The following is a 22279-nucleotide window of genomic DNA, read 5'->3' on the forward strand; positions in this document are numbered from 1 at the left end:
TATGGAAGTTAGCCCTTTTCATTCACGTGGTGAATATTTTCTCACAGCTCACAGTTTATCTTTTTTTTTTAAAGATTTATTTATTTAATTGAAACGCAGTTAGAGAGAGATCTTCTATTAGCTGCTTCACTCCCCCAAATGGCTGCAAGGGCCAGGCTGAAGCCAGGAACAACATTGGGGTCTCCCACATGTGTGGCAGGGGTCCAGGTATGTGGGACATCTCCTGTCTTTTCAGGCATTTTAGCACAGAGCTGGACAGGAAGCAGAACAGCTGGGACTGGAATGGGCAATGGGATACCCACATTGCAGGCAGTGACTTAATCCACTGTACCACAATGCTAGTCCTTATAGTTTATCTTTTGACTTTACTACATATATAAATATACACACACAATATACACATACACATATATACATATATGCGCACACATATATATATGTATATACACATGCATATATGTGTGTATGTAATCATTTAATTTCTGTGGACTCAAATCTACCCATTTTTATGCTTTTGAGTTTTAGGTCATGTTTACAATGGTGATAAAGAAAACCCACAAAATATATATGTATGCTGTCCAGGAGACTATCTGTAAAATCTAACTTACAATCAGAAGTTTGCTGCTATTTTCACAGGATCAGAGCAAAAAGAATTGTGAGATGTTTTATTTAGACCATGGTAAACCTGGAGAAATCTCTTTACTACACTGGGAAGTATGTACTTCTATTGACTGGAATATTTTTGCATCAAATACTGTCTTGTACTTTACATGGTACTAAATGCTCCTCAGTTGTAACTATACATACGCTCCTCCAATTACAACCATATGTCATGGACATGTGACAAGTATTCTTATATCAGTTATATATGTCATTTAATAGCATTTTCTCACATTGTCCTCAGATTTGAAGGGTCAACTCTTCTGGTCTTCAGTACTGGATGAAAGAAACGCAACACAGGAATGAGGTACATAGATAGCCCTGTGATGTGCATAAATTGAAGGCTTGATAAAAAATATTTTGAATGAACTCTAGTGGAGAGGGGGCTATTGTGAAACATTTCTGAATGTCAGTATCAATTTGCTGCTAACCTTATTTCTGATGTTATACCAGTTACAGTGATTAATCTTCAGTGGTATTTTTCACAAAATAAAAGCAAGTTTACTAAACAGAGGAAGTTTTTAATTTTGTTCAAAGCATAAAACTGTGTCAGGTCTTAGTTGCTATACAATTAAATAAGAACATAAATTCATAAAATACATGAAAAACTGCACCATGCGCTATAAATGTGATGTTTGGATCAGAAAATCCGTAGTTTTCATCTAATACTGAAACAGGAAATTATTTAGTATCAATTGATATTAAATTGGCACAATTGAACTAAATTAATGTAAAATGGTTTGGTACACGGCCCAATTTTTCTATTACTTCAAGTGGAATTTCGCATTAACTTATGTAACTCTGCAAATTTTCCACTACTCCGTATTTAATGTTCTAGCTGCAGCATTCTGTAACTTGAATCTATTAAAAACTGTATAACATTCTACCAAAGATGGTCTATAAAAGAAATGGAAATTTATTTTGAATAGTATTCCAATGCCCAAAGCTTTAGAGCTAAGTAAAAATGTCTGACTTTATTTCTTGTTATTGTTATTTAGATGTTTTTGTTTAACTTTTATTGTTCAGTTGATTAAATATAATGGGATCTTTTTTTTTAACTTGCAGGAAAAAGGGCCAACAAGCAGAGAGGACGGGAGATAAACTAAGACACAGCCGTGGAGGGAATACACGTTAAGGAAAATAATCATTACATTGCATTACGAATGCTTTAGTTGCCGCGTTGGATTTACCATAGGGCTCCTACTATTCATTTGGAAAATGTGTCTTGTTATTAAACATTGTTTTATTCCTCTTCTTCTAATTGAAAGTGATACTACAACTTAATATTAAAGAATTAATTTAACCAAAAAATTTGGAGAGGACTAGAAAGTTCTTAACCCAACGCTACTCTGAGTCTAAGAACTTCGGTAACAGCAGTGGACACTTTAATAGGTCACCTCTTTCTGTCCTAGGAAAAGCAGGCTTCCGAAGGGACAGGCCCTTCCCGAGTTTTTTCCCCTGCGTGGAGAGCTCCTGGAGGTCAAAGGTCCAGTACATTGGATTCGAAACAAGCAAACAAAAAAATCAACGTAATAAAGACTTGAGCTAACAGGAGCTGAGGAGTAGAAAAGGTCCTTTCCTACTTTATTTTTGGGGGAGGGCTGGGGAGGCAGGATTAGGAACCTAAGTGCCTAAGGATGTCGCCATGCCACCCCCAGCCACGTTTCCAGCAGGGCGGTGGAAAGGCGGGGGAGGCGCGGAAGACGCGGTAGGTCCCCCTCACTCCTTTTGCCCAAACTGCGATTTTCCACCACTTCACCCTGTCCTGTCTCCTCCTCCGTCCGGAGTGTCCAGAAATCGGTGGAGCAACCGGCCTAGCCTAGTAGCCCAATTCCCAGTCTCCTAAGCGCCCTGGGGGTTAGAAACCACGTTTTCTCCAAACAGGAGTAGTAGGTTGTAAAGGGAAAAAAAAATTTTTTTTTCGCTACAATGCTAGGTCTGATTGCTCGAATTCTCGTCACAGTCAAAGCAAAAAGCAAACAAAACCCCAAACTACCACCTCCCAATCCCCGTTAAACCGCTTTAGGGTCAGGTGCTAGAGTTGAACGAGTTGCGTTTTTAGTGGGACGGGGTAAGGTGCAGGGAGAAGCGAAGGTCCGGACCTAGGGCTGCAGGGCCCTCGCCGGGGCATGTCACAAAAGGGGACTTGGGAGGGTGATGCCCGCCTGGGCTGCTACCTTGTGGCTGCGCGAGGGCGGGGGGGCCAGCAGAACCAGTCCCTGAGCGAGTCCAACTTCCGAATTCCCACGGCCCAAGACTCCGCAGCACCATCTCTACCGCCCGTCCCTCGACCCTCCCCCGGCCCCCGCCAGCCCCTTCCCCCCTGAACCCCCGCCAGCCCCTAGTTAAGACCGAGGAACCGCGGTCCGCCGCGGAAGCGCGGCCAAACCAATGAGTAAGTCGGGCGCGGGCACGGCACCTTGTTTACCCCACTCGGCGGCGCGCCCCTGCGGGCGCCTCGTTTGCAGCCGGCGTCGGAGACGCTGAACCCGGGAGTCAGTCGGCCACGATTGGTTGATGATTGGAGGAGGACGCTGGGTGGGAGGGCCAGGGGCCAAGCGTTGCAGTGCCCGCTCTCTGCCGCTAGATGCCACTCCCTCCCAACGGGAGCCGGGCGCGGGTTCGTGGCCGACAGATGGCGCCTGCGCGTTCCATTCGCCTCCAAGTCGCCGAAGAGCGAACACCCCAAACAATCCCGAAGCGCCACCAAAAAAAAAAAAAAAAAAAAAAAAGAAAAAGAAAAAAAAAAAAAACCCGCCGGATCCGACCGCCACTTTCAAAACCCCCCACCGCTCTAGAACCGCGGGAGCTTCCGTCCCTGAGTAGAATTCGAGGGTGTAAAGAAGAGGAAGGGGAAAAAATCTTGTACCAGCCCAGGGGTGAAGAAGCCCCCGGCCTGAGAAAGAAGGAAGGAGTGGGGGAGGCGAACAGTCTCGTTGCTGCCTCTGTGTACGCTGAGGGGGGAGGTAAGTTATAAAATGGCGGAGGCGAAGCTTCTAGAAGTTTGGAGGGGCACCCGGAGGGCGCGGGGCCCACCGTGAGGTGTGTGTGGTTGAAACAGGGCGAGACAGAGGAGTTGGGAGGGAAAGAGGCTGGGCACTCTGTTGCCATTTCATTTCGCCTCTGCTTCCTTGGCTCCCCTGGGGGGCAGCCATGAAGCGGGCGGCTGAGTCCCGGCGGGGAGACTCTTCCTCGCCCTCGCAACACCCCCAGCCCTCCTTTCTGCCCTCTCCCCTCAAGTCGCTACCCCGACACTTCCGAGGAACTTCCAGCCCCCTTCCTCCCTACCTCCTACTCCTAGAGTGGCTTTCTACGGCAGGACTCTTCTTTTTCGACTACCCTCGCTGAAGCTTTTCTCTTCCTTCCCTCGCCCAACTCTCCCTCGGGGCCTCTACGGAGGACCCCCCCCCCCAAGGGTGGCCCAAAATGGAGAACGCGGAGCAGCGCAAGATGGAGGCTCCGCTTCTCTGTGTGGCAGTAGATTTAGGTTCCTTTTCTCCGGCAGGCTCTTAAGCCTCGGAGAGCCAAAACTGGAGGTGGGGTGGGGTGCGAGCCGTAGTCGGGGGAGGCCAGCCGGGGAGGCTGTGGCTGGGGTGGGGGAGAGCGCGGTACTGTGGCGAGGGGAAGGAGGAGAGCAAAATGGTGGTGCTGGGAACCTAGGGGGGAGGGGAGAAAGAGGAGGCTCAGTTGTGTATATTTGGGCCTCGGACCGAGGGAGGCGAGGGAAAATCTACTCGGATCACACCCCTCCCTCGTGCCCCCTCCCTTCTCCCTTCCCCTCCTCCCTCCTCTCCGTCCCCTCCCTCCCTCTCTTCCTCCCTTCCTAGAGAGGGAACAACATTCATGTGACGGGCCCCTCTGCTTCTCCCCCGCCCCATCATCTCCAGCGCGTGGTGGGGGAACTGCTTGGGAAAGCGGTTGGCATCGATCTCTCCATCCCTTCCGAGGCCCGACTTCGGTCAGTTTTCTTAGGGCACCAATTTTCGAAATCGGTTGGGGTCTGGCGGTGTTGGCCCCCGCGCGCAGACCTTGCCCCGAAGGGGGCCCTGCCTGCCTGGCATGGGCGGAGGGGGGAAGGGCGGGAGTGGAAGGCTGTTTGTTGGGGGGTTTTGGCGCCACTTTTGTTTTAGTTTTAGTGCTGCTTTTCATTCCCACCCCCACCCGCACTGTCTTTCTCAAGGCACGAACTGAGCTGATCCTTGCCCCAGGTAGGCAGCCTTCTGCTTTTTCCCTCCACACTTTTATTCTTGCTTGGGGTCGACTTTCTTTTTCTTCGATCACGTATCCTGGAGATCTGTGGCCGGCAATTTTAGGACGCAAAAGGGTCGGATGGGCCATGGGAGAGAGAAGGTGTGGGAAACAGCATCAAGTAGTTCCGCAAAACTTTGAGCCCCGTTCCCATTTTCTTCTGGCCTAGAATCGTAAACGTATTGTTGATTTCGGCCCATTCTCCCCCCCATCTCGTCGCGAGAATGTCTTGTTTTGCCTTTAGTTTTTTATAAAGCGCTGTAGTTTCGACATTTACTTTCCGCTCCCCCTTGGTGTATGTGTCATTTTATTTTTAAACCTTAACAGTAATGGGCTCTCGTGTGATTTTCGGGGCTTCGGTGTTCGGCTGAAATGTTTAATATTGCATTAGTAGTTTCATCCAGTCTGTGAGACTTTCTCCTCCGTGGCCTAGAATGTTTTTTTATGTTGTTGCCCAGCACCCCCCTTCCCCTCTCCCTCCTCCTTTCTCTTGGATGTAGTTTTGAAATTGAGGGTCATGGTGTCTGATTAAATGGTTATCTAGGGCTTCCATGCGATCTGTTAGAAACTTTTGATCCTGTAGGGTTAGGTTTAAGTCAAGGAGAAGCTTGTGTTGCTTTGCAATGGTTCCTTAAAATGCGCGGGCCGCCTCACCCCACCCCCCCGTCAAGCCCCGTCTTCCCTTCACACTGGAGTGTAAATTCCGTACCCCTTGTCTCCCACGGACCGCCGTGTTTCACAGCAGCCACACCCTGTATTTGTCTCTGTGGATTGGACTCATTATCAGCTTAATTTAGTGACTCTTAAACCACCATGATGGGACTTGCTTAAGCACGAAGCTTCTTTTCCTGTTTAGTCCTAGTGGTTAGTGTCGAAAGAGGAATAATCGAGGTTTCTTGATGAAACCTGGTGCGGTCCAACCTCTGCCTTTTTTTTTCTGTTGTCTTTTTTCCTACTCCGGGCTGTTGGCGGTGTCAGCACCGCTGCTGGAGGCGGGGGTGCAGGGGAGAAAGAGTCGGGTTACCGAAGTGCGTCATTCCTGGCTCTAGCAGGGCCTGCTCGGGAGCTGCTGGTGTTTGTTACTGTCCTCGCTGCACTTTCCTGCCAACCTTCTCTCTCTGCGTATTGGTTAGGAGCGAAAGCAGGAGGCGGTCTCCTAATTCTGTCTGTAGCCTAGCGCGTTGCATTTAAGGGTATATGTGAACTTATTATTTTTTTAAAAGAAAACGGCCCTGGGAAGTGGATACATTTCTGTTTAATGACATACAATTCAGGTAGTTTAGACTTGGCTTTCATATATTTTCCAATGAACAGTGGGGTTAATTTTGAACGTTTAAAACCACTTAGGTTAAAATGCCTGGTTTTCTTTCCACATTGATATCAATCTATAATTAGGGATCAGAAGGACCAGTTAAGGCATAAGTGTTCAGCGGTTTTTCAAGTGGTTGAATTGTAATTTTATGACACATTATGTTAAATAGTTTTTTTTTTCGTTTTGAGCTAAGGTGCTATGTGAATGCAAGCTAATTGCAGATGTTTAAGTTCATTTTCATCACATATTCTTGTTCTTTTATATATGAATTTAAACGTGTCCTTTGGGTTTTTTTGGACTTTGTTAAATTTCTTAAGGACTTATTATTTTTAACAAAAATTCCTGAATTTATCATCTATCAAAGAGTTATGTTGGGTGGCGGTATAATCAAATTATTGGACTTAACCAATTTCATAGGATTTGATACATTTCTGTGCTTAGGGGTTTTCTCAGTGTACTTATTGAGCACCATGTCTTCCTTTTAATAATTATTGAAGATGATAGGGAAAGGAGTGTGTAGGAGGTAGAAGTGAAACAAAAGTTGCCTTGAGTTGATTATTGTAGATAGATGTACACAGGTCTCATTGTTACTATTCTATACTTTTGTGTGTACTTGAAAATTTCCACGAAGAAAATTTTTTGAAGAAAAATTTCCAAATTGTCTTAGAGTCTTGGTGTAAAGATTTGACTCTATATTTACAAATCAAAATTATTTGTATAGGAAACTCACCTTGGGTAAAAGTAATTAAACAATGCCTTGCAAACAAAGTTTCACAAAAGTAGTATAAGCTGAACCAGTATAGAACAAGCACCTTAAATGTTTATAAGTTGCTTGAACTTTAAATGTGACTTAGTCTGCATGTGCTCTACTTCTAGTTTCCTTTTTAATTCTTTGAGAAGAGAAAAATTCCATTTGCAAATTTTGTAAATTCTGTTTGGGGTCTATATCACCAAGTTGGAGTTAAAGGGATTTACTATTAATAGGGGCTTTGGCAGTTGTCTTGACAGTGGAAGGGGTTGGGGTGTCGCGGGGAGAATTCCTGGTAGGGAGATAGGTAACTGAATTCACTTTCAATATTTGATGTTTAATGACTGGGTAGAGAAGTGGATTGCAAAGGGAGTGTACTTATTAACCATTCCTTCCCACTGTTAATTAACTGTAGTATTCTAAGATATCAGAGACTGGCAGGGAGGGTGGAACGGTTTTTTTTTTTTTAAGCTGATATGAAAATGAATGCTTACATTTAAAATTACTTGACACCCCCTCAACCGATCTGGTGCTGTAACTAGTTAAAATTGATATGTAAAGTGTTTTAGTATTTTCTATTAAGAATGTTCTGACCATTACCCATCAGTAGTAAAAGTGCTTTGCAATGAAAACACTCAGTCTTAATTGTGTGTTCATGAAGTGTGCCTATATTCTTTTAAGTAAGTACCTTATGTTTTGCAATTTTGTATTGTTCATTGTTGGGTTTATTTTTTCCCTATGAGATGTATTTTTGAATATATATTGAAGTTCTGGAGGAATCTAAAATAGCAGGCATTTAGTTTTTATGTTTGATAAAGTGTGTTTGTTCCTTAATAATTATTATAACAAAATTTCACTAAGGTCTGGGAGCAAATATGTTTCATAATTGTTAATATTAGCCTGTATATTTTCATACTCAAAATTTTAGCTTTAGAAGGATATTCAAGGAAGACAGGTCACATATTTCACATTTCTATTCATATGCAAATTATTAAGTAAAAAGTGAGATTGTGATATCAGATTTATTGTGGTAAGGCAATAAGCTAAACTACTAGACCAACAATTCATGAGTTTGGTAACTTTGAAGTTTATTTAGCTAAGATTTTATAGGTCAAACATCCAAAATTTTAATGAAATTAAACTCTACATTTCTTTTTCATTGTATTCTTTTTCAACCTTACTGACTTCTGTGGTCCTTTGAGGACCTTTGAATTATAAAGAGTGGGGTGGAGTGGGCGGCAGGCTCAGGGTTAAATCTATTCCTCTGGGAATATAGGGTCAGATGTGAAAATATGCCCTGGACAGTTTAGTAATTCTTAATGTTCTGCATGTTTAATTGATACCACCCACAGTCATGTGTGGGAAGATAGTAAACAGTGAATAGCATATTCTTTTTGCTTTGGGTTTTTTATAATAGATTGGAAAACTTCAGTTTTTGATGCTGTATGTTAACTTTTGAACTTAAAGTTTAAATTAAATTACATTAAATTAAAATTTACAGGGGCTGACTTGTGGTGTAAGTAAAGTGGGTTAAGCTACCACTTGCAACATCAGCATCCCATACATCCCATATCAAAGTGCTGGTTGAATTTCTGATCATTTTTCCTGCTAATGCACCCAGGATGGCAACAGAAGATAGTGCCCTGTCATCCATCTGGGAGACCTGGATGGAGTTTCTGACTCCTGGCTTTGGCCTTGTCTAGCCTTGGCTGTTGGAGCCATTTAGGGAGTGAACAGATAGATGCAGACTCTTTCTTCTTGCTCTGTGTGTGTCTGTATGTGTGTCATTCTGCCTTTAAAATAAATAAAATAATTTTTTTACTATTTTCAGTGAAACACTGTTTTGGAAGTTGGAGAGAAAAGAAAGAAAGGGAAATTTTTAGCTATGGATAGCATTAGTATACAGTAAAATGTGGTTACTTGATGGAGAGTAGAAGAAACTTAACACAGGTGATTTTAGAACTTCTTGATATTTTTCTTTTGTAATTTTCTGTGTTTAAAATGTTTAGGGCTTTTCATTTGTGGTTCAGTACTTTTTTCGAATAATAGTTTTTTAAAAAATGTACTTTTTAAACTTTTTGAAAAGCTTTATTTATTTATTTGAAAGTTAGAGTTGCAGAGACAGAGATCTTCCAATCCCTGGTTCACTCCCCAAATGGCTGCAACAGCTGGAGCTGGGCTGATCTGAAGCCAGGAGCAAGGAGCTTCTTTCGGATCTCCCAAGTGGGTACAGGGGCCCAAGTACTTGGGCCATCTTCTGCTTTCCCAGGCCCATTAGCAGGGAGCTGCATTGGAAGTGGAGCAGCTGGGACTCGAACCTGCGCCCACATGAGATGCCAGAGCCGCAGATGGTGGTTTTACTTACTATGCCACAGCACTGACCCCCTAAATTATTTTTTAAAGATTTACTTATTTATTTGGAAGGCTGAGTTACAGAGAAAGAAAGACGGACAGACACGGGCATACAGAGAGATCTTCCATCTGCTGGTTCACTCCCTAGATGGCTACAATAGCCCGGGCTGGTCCAGGCTGAAACCAGGAGCTTCATCTGGATCTCCCACTTTGGTGGCAGGCCGCTAGTACTTAGACAATCTTCTGCTTTCCCAGGCTCATTAAGCATGGAGCTGGATTGGAAGTGGAGCAACTGGACTTGAACTGGCACCTATATGGTATGCCAGTGTTGCTGGCAGTGGCTTTAATCTGCTATGCCACAATACTGGCCATATAATAATTCTTTTTATCTCCAGTTATCATAAGTGATGGTTTTTGCATGTTCTGTTTGGCAAAGATCTAAGAAAACAAAATTGTCAAACTGACTTTTTAGCTCCTTGCACCGCTTCACTTTAATTTAATCAAATCATCTCTTCTGTGTAAGTGATGTTGCTTTGTACATTTTAGAAATCTATACATTTTTAGAAGCTGTGGAAATCTACCTGAATTATATTTTTAATATATGCCATCTGCAGTTCTTTGGTACTAACCAGTAGATACCAAGACATCTTTATATAGGGTTAGTGTAAATTGATATTATTAAATTTTTTTACACTCTTTATGCCAAAGAAAGAGAAGATGAATTATCAATGATCTGCTCTTTTTTTATTATGTTGCTTGAAAAACACATGACTAGAACTCTGAAAAACTTTACAACTCTAAGGTAAAATTCCTTTACTAAGAAACAAGTAGTTTAAATTCTGGACCTTGTTTGATGGGGGGAAGAAGTAAGTCCTGTTTACATTTTTGTGAGATTAGTATTTATTGTAATAAAATTTGGCCTGTAAGTTTGTGAAACCAGAGGTATTCTATGAAACCTAATTTGAATGCCTTTCCAATGCCAAGACTGTGTTTTAACATGAATTTTTTCATCTCCTCAATTACCTTGCATGCTAGGTGGTCCTTATCATTTTACAGATGAGGGGCTTGAGGCTCTCAGAGAGCAAATGACTTGTTCCAAGTCATATTTGGATTAGCCTAGCCTCAAAATGTTGGCGCTTTCTTGTTAAGCTCATTTGTTTCCTTATCTGCTTAAGTCTTTGGCTATCTGTAACTGGAAAGCAGGCAGGCATCACAGTTTTAATATTTTAAAAAATATTTTGTATAGAGTGCAAGGTAAATATAGATTTTTTTTTTTGCTTAGTGAAGATGTATTGCTGCCAGATAAAAGGTTCATATCATCTGGTATACTAATGGCCAAAATAATTGAAATAAATCTCAGCTTTGGTTTTGTGTATGCTCATTAGTGCCTGTGGGATAATGTGTTAGAATTCTTTACATTGAGAGGGGTTATAGTATGGTGTATAGAATGGTTTCCACGGATTTTCTTCTCTATCGTTTTATGCCCTATCTAAAATAGTAGTTAAATGTGTCTGAGAATAGTTCCCCAGTCCTATAGCTTGTTTATTGAGTAGTTAGATTTGAAATAAAAATTTAGACTAACCTAGCAGTGGACGACTCTGGTTTTGTAGGGTGATGTTTTCTATTATTTAATGATACCTTAAAAATTACTCTTTCCTTTTGTTAATATCTTTTCTTTGCTTCTGCTTTCTTTTTTAGTTCATCTATTAGTTTATGACCTTTTCTAGTTTTTATTTTTATTAGGTAGTTAATATCAAGGCCGATTTAAGTTCATTAGTGATCAGTATCTTGGTCTCAGTTTTCTTTCCTCTTGTTCTTTTTTCTTCCTGCTTTTCATATACTGTAACTAGGGTTTTTCCTCATCTGAAAGAATACTGAATGTTCAATTTTTGAACTAAGATAAATTAGTGGAGAGAGATGAAAGTGATGATGTATGTTGATACTTTTAGAAGTAAGTTTATATATTTTATCTTGATCATTTCGTTAAGCTTCATCCTGTATGTAGAAATTTTTCCAGGTGATAGAAAGCAATCTTCTACTCAGACTATGTGTTCAATATTGAGTCTTTTCATCCATATTTTCTCCTTTGTATTCCAAGAATATCAACTGGTGTACCATAACAGATTACATTTATTGTGTATAATGAATCACTTTCTCATCTGTGCATCTTGAAAGATAGTTGGGTACTATCGTTGGGAGAATTCAGGAAATAGTTTTCTGAGCTCTATTGTTAACATGAGGAACCCTGGTTAAGAAGGACTGTTAGAATATTAAGGCACTTGGTTTGGCACTAAACAGTTTCACTTTTCCTGTTACTTTACTTCTAGTAATCATAAGATAACCTGTTTTAAAATTTATGTATGATAGTGTGAATGAAAATAATGATGCTGCCATCTCTGTGGGATGAATTGGTTAGTTTTGATTTCAGGCAGTTAGTGCTTAGTTGTTCCATTTGAGTATGGGAAATCAAATGCATAATTTCATTTGTAAAAAAGAATATTGTGGGAGTACTGTTAATTGTATGGTACAGAATCTTTTATAAAAAGTCATTGACAGTGACTCACAATAGCTAATGAGTAATTCAAAAAGTTTATGGAAAAGTGAAATTAAAAGTATGCATTTATTCTAGTATAAAAATCAGTTTTGAAATCCATGCAGTTTTTCCCAATACACATTTTCCTTGTATTCTGAAAAAAAATTTTGCAACAAAATAAATCCAAATTTCTAATTCAAATTTTCTATGAACTTTTTGAAGTACCCATGTACTAACTGAACTTTTTCTGTATGCTAGACAGCCTTTCAAGTGTTTTGTATGTTTTAGTTCACTTAGCCTTCATAGCCCAATGAGGTAGGATGGCCATGTGATTTATTGCTCAAACCAGGATACTTTTTTTTTTTAAGATTAACTTATTTATTGTAAAGGCAGAGCTACAGAGAGGCAGAGGCGGGGGGCGGGGAGGAGATAGAAAGAGAGAGAGAGAGAGAGAGGTCTTCCATTCGATGGTTCACTCCCCAGATGGCCACAATAGCTGGAGCTGAGCCAGTCCAAAGCCAGGAGCCAGGAGCTTCTTCTGGGTCTCCCGTGAGGGTGCAGGGGCCCAAGGAGTAGGGCCATCTTCCACTGCTTTCCCAGACTATAGCAGAGAGCTGGATCCAAGGAGGAGTAGCCGGGACTTGATCCGGTGTCCATATGGGATGTATGCACTGCAGGCGGCGGCTTTACGGCTTTGCCACAGTGCCGGCCCCCAGGATACTTTGAGAGTGAAAGGGGGAGGCACCTAACTGGATTGCTTGCTGGGATAATAGCATAAACTGTAAACTAGGACTATTCCAGAGAAAGTAGGATGTATGATGACCCTAATTAATACCACTTTTTGAGAAGAGGGAAACCGAAGCCTAGGAAGGCTGAGTAACTTGCCCAATTAGTAAGTGGTAAGAAGGGATTGGAAGCCCCTACAGAGATTTCTGTGGGCATGAAAGTGATTTAAGTTACTTTAAATAGTCATAATCTGAGAGTGAGTTTGTTTACTTTTCTCTTTTGGGGGAGTTTTTATTGGTACAGGGTTAGTAGTAAAAGACAAGATACAGTGTTTTTTAAAACCCAGGAGAATTTCCACTTGGGTTATTTCAAGTGACTGTTAGACTGGGGTGATTATATGTCTTGATGTTGAAAAGCAACTTCCCTAAGGTTCACTACAGTAACAAAAACAAAGGCTACTCCAAAATAACTACATTTAAGTTTATTTCTGTTACACAGTCTCCCTTTACATTTTGCTAGTAGGAAATGTGGATTGTATGATTCTTCATGGGGATTCTTCCAAGGAAAATTTCTTCTGTGAAGTCAGCTGAGAGGAGAAACAATTTTGTGATTAAGAAATAATATTAGAAAGGGAAAAAAAAGTTGAATTTAGAGATTTATCTGAAGTTCAACTGACTCTAACATAATTTGAGAGCTAAGTCTTGTAGAGATTCATATGTTATTTCCCAAAATAATAGTCCTTTTAATTTATGACTTTTTACAGTTAATTTGCATGTCTGGCCTGTTTGTGGTTCCCTTCTTTACTCCTCTCAGATTTAATGAAGGTGAATTCTAATGAAGAGAAATGATTTTAACACATTTGTGAGTCACCCATGTTGCAAACTAAGATTTTTTTTCCTTTCCTGAGTGGGAATGAGTGGTGGAGATCTGATCATAAGATGACTTCCAGGTTTTTTCTGCACTCGTATTTCTCATATTTGGCCATTTTAATATTTCATTGAGCAATTTTTTTTGACAGGCAGAGTGGACAGTGAGAGAGACAGAGAGAAAGGTCTTCCTTCTGCCGTTGGTTCACCCTCCAATGGCTGCCGCGGCCGGTGCGCTGCGGCCGGCGCACCGCGCTGATCCGATGGCAGGAGCCAGGTGCTTTTCCTGGTCTCCCATGGGGTGTAGGGCCCAAGGACTTGGGCCATCCTCCACTGCACTCCCTGGCCACAGCAGAGAGCTGGCCTGGAAGAGGGGCAACCGGGACAGAATCCGGCGCCCCGACCGGGACTAGAACCCTGTGTGCTGGTGCCACAAGGCGGAGGATTAGCCTAGTGAACTGCGGCATCAGCCTTCATTGAGCAATTTGTTTTCTCATCTGGCTAGTTCATTTTTGGAAGTTTTTTTTTTTTTTTGATGTTACTGTCTTTTTCTGTTTTTAAAAAGAGTTATTTATTTGAAAGGCAGGGTGACAGGGAGGGAGAAAGAGAGAGAGATGTCTTCCATCTGTTGGTTCACTTCCCAAATATCTGCCAACAGCCAGGGCTATGCTAGAACAAAGCCAGGAGCCAGCACTCTGATGTGGGATGTAGGTTTCCTAATAAGCACAGCTTAACCCTTTGTGCTACAATGCCCACCCCTCTTCTTTTTCTTAAGCTTTATTTATATGAGAGGCAAGGGGAGAGAACCCACACAAAAGAACGGACTCCCCCTCCAAGAAAAAAAAGAAAAACCTCTGTTTCACCCTCCAAATGCTTGAGACAGCAGGGATGATCTGAAGCTGGGAATTCTGCTACAGGTCTCTAATGTGGGGGACTGGAACCCAATTTATTGATCCATCACTACTTCCTTCCAAGGTGATGGGAGCTTTAGTAGGAACTTCGGAACTTGGAGTTTGAGCAGAGCTAGAGCCAGGTCTGATGTGGGAAATGGGTATCTTAACCATGAGGCACTAGGCTAAATGACCATTCTCATCATTTAGTTTTTTTAAGTTTCTCTCTTTTTTTTTTTTTAAAGATTAATTTATTTACTTGAGAGGCAGAGTTACAGACAAAGGGAGAGACAGAGAGGTCCCCAGATGGCTACAATAGCTGAAGCTGGGCTGATCTGAAGCCAGGAGCCAGCAGCTTTTTTCTGGTCCCCTATGTGGGTGCAGGGGCCCAGGCCATCAGCAGGGAGCTGGATCGGAAGTGGATCAGCCAGACTCGAACCGGTGCCCACATGGGATGCTGGCACTGCAGGCAGGTGCTTAACCCACTACACAGCGCCGGCCCCTAAAGTCTCTTAATTAGTTCATCAAAATCATCATGAGAAGATTAGCTTGAAGGAGTACTGCATTTTTGATCAGATAAAGAAGTACATGGTGGAATAATGGAGGTTTGTAAATACTTTGAAGTTATATACAAAATGCATGTGTACATTTTTGTTTTGAAAGATTTATGTATTTGTTTGAAAGGCAGAGTTACAGAGAGGGAGAGGCAGAAAAAGAGGGGTCTTCCAACCACTGATTAACTCCCCGAACAGCTGTGATAGCTAGAGCTGGGCTGATCCAAAGCCAGGAGCTTCTTCTGGGTCTCCCACGTGGGTGCAGGAGTTCAAGAACTTGGACTATCTTCTGCTGCTTTCCCAGGCACATTAGCAGGGAGATGGACAGCTGGGACTCAAACTGGTGCCCATATGGGATGCCAGTGCAGCAGGCGGCAGCTTTACCTGCTCCACCACAGCACCGGACCTACATGTGTGCATTTCATCAGGTTATCAAGAGCTCATTCATTGTTAGAAGTGTGTGTGTGTGTATGTATATATGTATATATATGTGTGTGTGTGTGTATGTCTATGTGTGTATATATATGTGAGTGTATATATATATATATATATTTATTTATTTAAAAGCCAGAGCAACAGAGAGAAAAGGAGAGACAAATTCTCTATCTGCTTGTTCATGTCCCAAATGGCTGCAATATCCAGGGGTAGGCCTGGCTGAAGTCAGGAGCCAGGAACTCCATTCAGATTTCTGACATAGGTGGTAGGGGCCCAAGTACCTGGGTCATCTGCCGCCTTTCCAGGTGCATTTTGCAGGATGCTGAGCATCCAGGACTCAAACTCTGATATGGGGTGCCAGTTTCGTAAGCAGTGGCTTAACCTGCTTCACCACAATGCCAGACCCAGGATCCTTATTTTTAAGAAACATGGTGTTGTAGCACCATGGATTAATCTGTGGCATGAGATGCTGGCATTTCATGTAGGAGTGTGGGTTCAAGTCCTGGTTGCTCCACTTCTGGTCCAGCTCCCTGCTAATGTGCCTGGAAAAGTAATGGAAGATGGCCCAAGTCCTTGGGCTCCTGCACCCACTTGGGAGACTTGGATGCAGTTCCAGGATTCTGGCTTTGGCCTTGACAAGCATTGGTCATTTGGTGAGTGAACCAACAAATGGAATGTTTCTGTCTCTGTCTCTATGTATATGATCACTATGCGTTTCAAACAAATAATGTCTTTAAAATTTTTTTGTTTATTTGAGAGAGATGCAGGCAGAGAGAGCTCCTATTTGTTAATTCACTCTCCAAATGCCTGTAAGACAGCAGTGGAGAGCTCAATCCAGGTTTCTCATGTGTGTGGAAGGGATCCAAATACCATGTGTGGCTATCACCAGCTATACCTCCTAGAGTGTGCATTAGCAGAAAGCTTAAATTGAGAGTGGAACTGGGACTTGAACCCAAGCTAGGCCAAATGTCCACTCCCTTTGTGTGTTTTTGTTTCAAGTTCTAAATGTGTGATTTTTTTTTTTTTTTTAGTAATCCTATGATTAATTTTCTGAATTCTATTTCTGGAATTTCCTTGCTCTTCATTTTCACTTTCTTTTATTTTTATTTATTTATTTTTTGACAGGCAGAGTTAGACAGTAAGAGAGAGAGAGAGAGAGAAAGGTCTTCCTTTTTTCCGTTGGGTCACCCCCCAAATGGCCGCTATGGCCGGCACGCTGCCCCATCCGAAGCCAGGAGCCAGGTGCTTCCTCCTGGTCTCCCATGCGGGTGCAGGGCACAAGCACTTGGGCCATCCTCCACTGCCCTCCCGGGCCACAGCAGAGAGCTGGCCTGGAAGAGGAGCCACCGGGACAGAATCCGGCACCCTGACCAGGACTAGAACCCAGGGTGCCAGCGCCGCAGGTGAAGGATTAGCCTAGTGAGCCATGGTGCCGGCCTAAATGTGTGATTTTTAAAAGATTTGTTTATTTATTTGAAAGGCAAAGTTAAAGAGACTGGTTGATTGTTAGATCGTCTATCTTCTGGTACACTCTTCAAATGGCTACACTGGCAAGGGCTGGTTCAGACTGAAGCTAGGTGTCTGAAATTCCATCTGAGTGTCCCAAGTGCTTGGCAGGGGTCCAAATACTTGGGCCATCCTCTGCTGCTTTCCCAGGTGCATTACCAGGGAACTGGATCAGAAATGGAGCAGCTGGGACTCCAACTGATGCTGATATTGGATTCTGGCATTGCAGGCTGCAGCTTAACCTGTTGTAACACAATGCCTTACCCCTAAATGTGTGATTTTTAAAAGGAAAAAAAATTGTTTTTGACAGGCAGAGTGGACAGTGAGAGAGAGAGACAGAAAGTCTTCCTTTGCCGTTGGTTCACCCTCCAATGGCCGCTGCAGCCGGTGCATTGCGCTGATCCGATGGCAGGAGCCAGGTGCTTTTCCTGGTCTCCCATGCGGGTGCAGGGCCCAAGCACTTGGGCCATCCTCCACTGCACTCCCTGGCCACAGCAGAGAGCTGGCCTGGAAGAGGGGCAACCGGGACTAGAACCCGGTGTGCCGGCGCCGCAAGGCGGAGGATTAGCCTATTGAGCCATGGCGCCGGCCAAAAGGAAATTTTAAATTAAAATTGTGTTTATTTAAAAATCAGAGTTACGGGGGAGGGAGAGACAGATTGAAATCTTCCATCTGCTGGTTCACTCCCCAGATGGCCACAGTGGCCAGTGCTAGGCCAGGCTGAAGCCAGGAGCTTCATCATGATCTCCCTGGTCAGTAGCAGGGGCCCAAACAATTGAGCCTTCTGTTGCTTTTCCAAGGCCCTTAGCAGGGAGCTGAATCAGAAGTGCAGCATTTGAGACAGGAACCGTTGCCCATATGGGATGCTGGCATAGCAGGCTTTGGCTGTACCCGCTGCACTACAACGCTGGCCCCTAAGTGGGAATTTTAAGTTCATGTTTATTTATGTGTTTTAATTTTGACCTTGGATTCTTTGTTGGGATGTTATTTCTTTTGTAGCAGTTTATAGTGCTCATTAAACTCTCTCTCTCTCTCTCTCTCTCTCTCTCTGTGTGTATAATATACAATGAGGTTTAGTATATTTGAAGTATTTCCATTTCAGAATTGGGATGTATATCTCCTTTTCTTAGATTTCTAAGTTTTTTCTCTTTTCTAATGCAAAGAGGTTTTTACACTCACCAGTGTGTCTACTGCTTGTACCTAATTTGGATATTTTATGATGACTGAAATGTTATTACAAAGGACATGTTTAATATGCTTTTACTAACAAAGGGTAGTTTGTGGTCTAAAGAAATAGTATTAAAGATAGTTATGAACATGAATTTTGAGAATTTCCCTTCTATGCTAAAGAATGAAGGAAAATGTAGGAAATATTAGCAGAATCATAATACTTCTCCTTTGGGATATGTCCGTCCCTGTTCCCACCACTCATTTAGTCCCAGATACATTCCTTAGACTTTACTTCTGGCTGAAGAGTCGAGGAAGTAGTGCTAGCCATGATTGGTAGTGAAGTAGAAGCATGAAGGTACGTTTTTGAAAAGTAAACTTGTCAATGATAAATGGATTTCTACAGTTCTGAGTATATATACTTTTTTGAGGTTTGATTAAATACTAAGGTATAAAATTCTTTTATCCATTGAAGAATATTCAGTAGTTGCATTAATATTTGAGTGTTGTAAATATACTTGAAAAATTTCAGAGGCATCATTTGGACAATATAACATTTTATTAGAAAAGATCCTGTAATAACTAGTCGCTAAGTTAGACTGAAGCAGTTAATCCAAGTTGCTACAGAAAGCAAACCTAACTTGGGAAGCAATTGTGTGTGTGTATACATACTATGGGAAAATATCCAAATTTATCTTTATAAGTAGATTAACCTTTTCTGTCAGGGAACCACATTTTTATCTGATTTTGAATCCTTGTCTCATCGTGCAGGATATATTATACAAGTTCTTGAATGGTAATTGAATTAAAACCTAGATCTTCTAGAAATGTAGCCTTGCATTGTAATTGCATTGTTAGTATTCATGTTCAAGAGCTGTATGTTGGAAGAGAAGCAGTCAATTAGTTTCCCCTAGTTGGCTTTGCATTAATGAGAAAGTTTGTATCGACAGGATACCATTTACAGCATGTGCTTTATTACATGGCAAGTTGTTAGACTTCCTAATATTTCATTTTTTGCTTATTACAATAACCCTGGGAGGTGGTAGTTTGTGTTATTTTCATTTACTGAGGTCCAAAATGATTAAGTGACTTTCCCAAGATCTCTCAGCTAGTAAGAGGCAGAGCTTACTTTTGAATCCAGTCTGTCCAATTTCAGAACCCTTTTTTACAAGATGATACACTTCCTCTCAGTAGGATGACTTATAGATATCATAGTGATACCTTCTTTGGGGAAACAGAATAAAAGGAGACAATTCCAAGTGGTTAAGGTAGAGGAGGAAGTTAAACTTAGGGAGCTTCTGGGGATTAGGTAGAAGAAAGCCTTATTTTCAGCTGAGAACTGGTGGTGGCTAAATCATTCTTAGTCTGAAGTTGTACCTTATATGTTTTATATTTTATAATAAATATCAACACCTAGAAAAGGACTGGGTAGGTAGGAGTTGATAAAATTGTTATTGTACTGTATTTTTTCTTTTTTAAAAACATTTGCAAGAGAAAACAAGAGAGACCTGTCTGCTGGTTCACTCACAAATGTCTGCAACAGCTGGGGCTGAACAAGGCTAATGCCAGGACTGGGACCTGAATCCACATCTTCCATGTGGGTAGCAGGGATCCCAGTACTTAAACCATTACTTGCTTCCTCCCAGGGTGGGCATTAGCAGGAAGCTAGAATAGAAACCAGAGTCAGGACTCAAACCCAGGCACTTTGATAGGGCGTGGGAGTGTCCCAAGCAGTTTCTTTTTTTAAAAGATTTATTTATTTATTTATTTGAAAGTCAGAGTTACAGAGAGAGAAGAGAGGTAGAGAGAGAGAGATTTTCCATCTGATGGTTCACTCCCCAGATGGCTACAATGGCTGGAGCTGCGCCGATCCAAAGCCAGGAGCCAGGAGCTTCTTCAGGGTCTCCCACGTGGGTGCAGGGGCCCAAGGACTTGGGTCATCTTCTACTGCTTTCCAAGGCCATAGCAGAGAGCCGGATTGGAAGTGGAGCAGTCAGGTCTCGAACCAGCGTCCATATAGGATGCCACAGCGCCGGCCCCCGAAACGGTTTTAACTACTGCTTCAAACATTCATCCCCGTTATACTGTTTTAATTTTTGTAAAGTGACATCTGAATTCATTTTAAGGGATTAAACTTCTATAAAATATACTTTGAACAAAATGTTCTCCAGCCGGCGCCATGGCTCAATAGGCTAATCCTCCGCCTTGTGGCGCCAGCACACTGGGTTCTAGCCCCGGTTGGGGCGCCGGAATCTGTCCCGGTTGCCCCTCTTCCAGGCCAGCTCTCTGCTATGGCCCGGGAGTGCAGTGGAGGATGGCCCAAGTCCTTGGGCCCTGCACCTGCATGGGAGACCAGGAAAAGCACCTGGCTCCTGCCTGGGGATCTGCGCAATGCGCCGGCCGTGGCGGCCATTGGAGGGTGAACCAACGGCAAAGGAAGACCTTTCTCTCTGTCTCTCTCTCTCACTATCCACTCTGCCTGTCAAAAAAAAAAGAAAGAAAAAAAGTTCTCCAAAGCGTTGTTGGCATATTTCTCACTGGCTCAAAGGTAGAGTTCATACTAAAGGACAGTGATTCTTTTTTTTTTTTTTTAATTTTTGACAGGCAGAGTGGACAGTGAGAGAGAGAGACAGAGAGAAAGGTCTTCCTTTGCCGTTGGTTCACTCTCCAATGGCCACCGCGGCCAGCGCGCTGCGGCCGGCGCACCGCGCTGATCCGATGGCAGGAGCCAGGAGCCAGGTGCTTTTCCTGGTCTCCCATGGGGAGACCTCTACCTCTAGTATCTATAATTTCTAAAGATTTCTAAAGTTCTCCATAGAAAGTGGGATGTTTTGATGGTGATCTCCTTATTTTTCTTTTATGCTATTTACTACTATCAGTAGATAGTCCTGTATGTTAGGCACTGAAATGGAAATAACTTAAGAAACTAACCTATTTAATTCTCCCAACAACCATGTGAAGTAGGTACTATTATAATTTCTTGTCTACTGGCAAGGAAGCACAGGTGCAGAGAACTTCACTTTGCCCAGGAACACTTACCCAGGAAGCAATGGAACTTTGATATATGAACCCAGTGAAATGTGGCTGCTGAGTCCATGTTCTTAGCACTGTGCTACCATCCCACTGACTAGTGCACATTAATGTTAATGAATGGTTTCCTCATCCTGGCAGTGTATTTTATTTTAAAATTTTATTTTGTTGAGAAGCAGAGACAGTGCTGCTATCTGCTGGTTCACTTCCTAAATGTCTATAATGCAGGAGGGGTGCCGAAGCCAGGAGCCAGGAACTCAGTCCAGGTCTCCCATGTGGGTGTCAGGAACCCAACTGCTTCAGTCACCACTGCAGCCTCTCAGGATATGCATTAGTAGGAGTCAGGATCCATAGCTTAGAATTGAACCTGGGTACTCTGTGGGACACAGGAATCCTAACCTATGGTTAAGCCACTAGGCCAAATGTACACTTCCTGGTAGTATGTATTTAACTGTGGAGTATGTTTTTGCTTTCTTATAGGAATTTTAGGGGTCAGCAGAGGCTTGGGTGAGTCTCTGATCCTGGGGCAGATATTTGGCACAGTGGTTAAGATGCTGCTTGATATTCCCACATCTTATATTGCAGTGCCTTTGGTTGAGTTTCAGCTCTGCTTCCAATTCTGGCTTCGTGCTAATGCACACTTTGGGAGACAGCAGACAGTGGCTCAAGTAGTTGAGTCCCTATCCCCCACATGGGAAACCTTGATTTAGTTCTTGGCCCCTGGCTTCAACCTGGCCCATCCCTAGCTGGTGCTGGCATTTGGGGAATGAAACAGCAGGTGAAACACTTCTCTATCTCTGTCGCTCTGCTATTAAATAAAATAAAAATAAATAAGTAAAAATTATAAAATCTCTGATCCTTGAGTTCCCTGGCTGTAAAATAGATATTATTCCACCATCTTTACAGGTAATTATAGAGATGTGACAACAATATTTTTTCTGAGTTTTTGGTGTGCCAGAAAATATTCTGAGGGATTTTCTAACATGATGGGCCCCCAGACAGCTGTAATAATACTCTTCATTTATTGAGTACATTACATGTCATATACTTGATATAATATACTACTATTAATTCTTACAGGGTAGGAGATACTATGCCTCTTTTACAGGTAAGAAAACTAAACCTAAAGAAATGGAGTAATTTGCCCAAATAGGTTCCATCCTCTTATCCTTTTTTTTATTAGCTGTTCCCTCTGCTTTGCCTGCTTCCTTATTTATTTGGGATATTTTGCTGTGTAATTACCATTTTGGTG

At 42.5% G+C, this 22279-nt stretch overlaps 1 protein-coding gene and 2 long non-coding RNA genes across 19 annotated transcripts in view; 2 read left to right on the forward strand and 1 right to left on the reverse strand.

Moving 5' to 3' along the window:
- Positions 1-4078, reverse strand: part of LOC149119713 (uncharacterized) — a 72151-nt gene extending 68073 nt beyond the window's left edge. Inside the window, exon 1 of the long non-coding RNA XR_016228308.1 lies at positions 3949-4078. This is a non-coding gene — a long non-coding RNA (uncharacterized LOC149119713). The remainder of the gene's footprint in view (positions 1-3948) is intronic.
- On the forward strand, positions 834-1971 carry LOC138847505 (uncharacterized). Its single transcript, XR_011385343.2, has 2 exons — positions 834-967; positions 1726-1971. It is a non-coding gene; the product is annotated as an uncharacterized LOC138847505 (long non-coding RNA).
- Positions 3257-22279, forward strand: part of STAG2 (STAG2 cohesin complex component) — a 164978-nt gene continuing 145955 nt past the window's right edge. For 2 of the 17 annotated variants that reach the window (XM_008273043.4, XM_051826895.2), the window contains exon 1: positions 3257-3626. The gene's annotated coding sequence lies outside the window, so the exon portion shown is untranslated. Of the gene's footprint in view, positions 3703-4062; positions 4619-4840; positions 4869-22279 lie in introns of those variants that run through there. The other 15 variants (XM_089323666.1, XM_089323669.1, XM_070066331.1 and 12 more) reach the window with 9 other exon arrangements.

This window comes from Oryctolagus cuniculus, chromosome X (genome assembly GCF_051225735.1).
Source record: "Oryctolagus cuniculus isolate XC-2025 breed Fujian yellow rabbit chromosome X, ASM5122573v1, whole genome shotgun sequence".
Classification (NCBI taxonomy): domain Eukaryota; kingdom Metazoa; phylum Chordata; class Mammalia; order Lagomorpha; family Leporidae; genus Oryctolagus; species Oryctolagus cuniculus.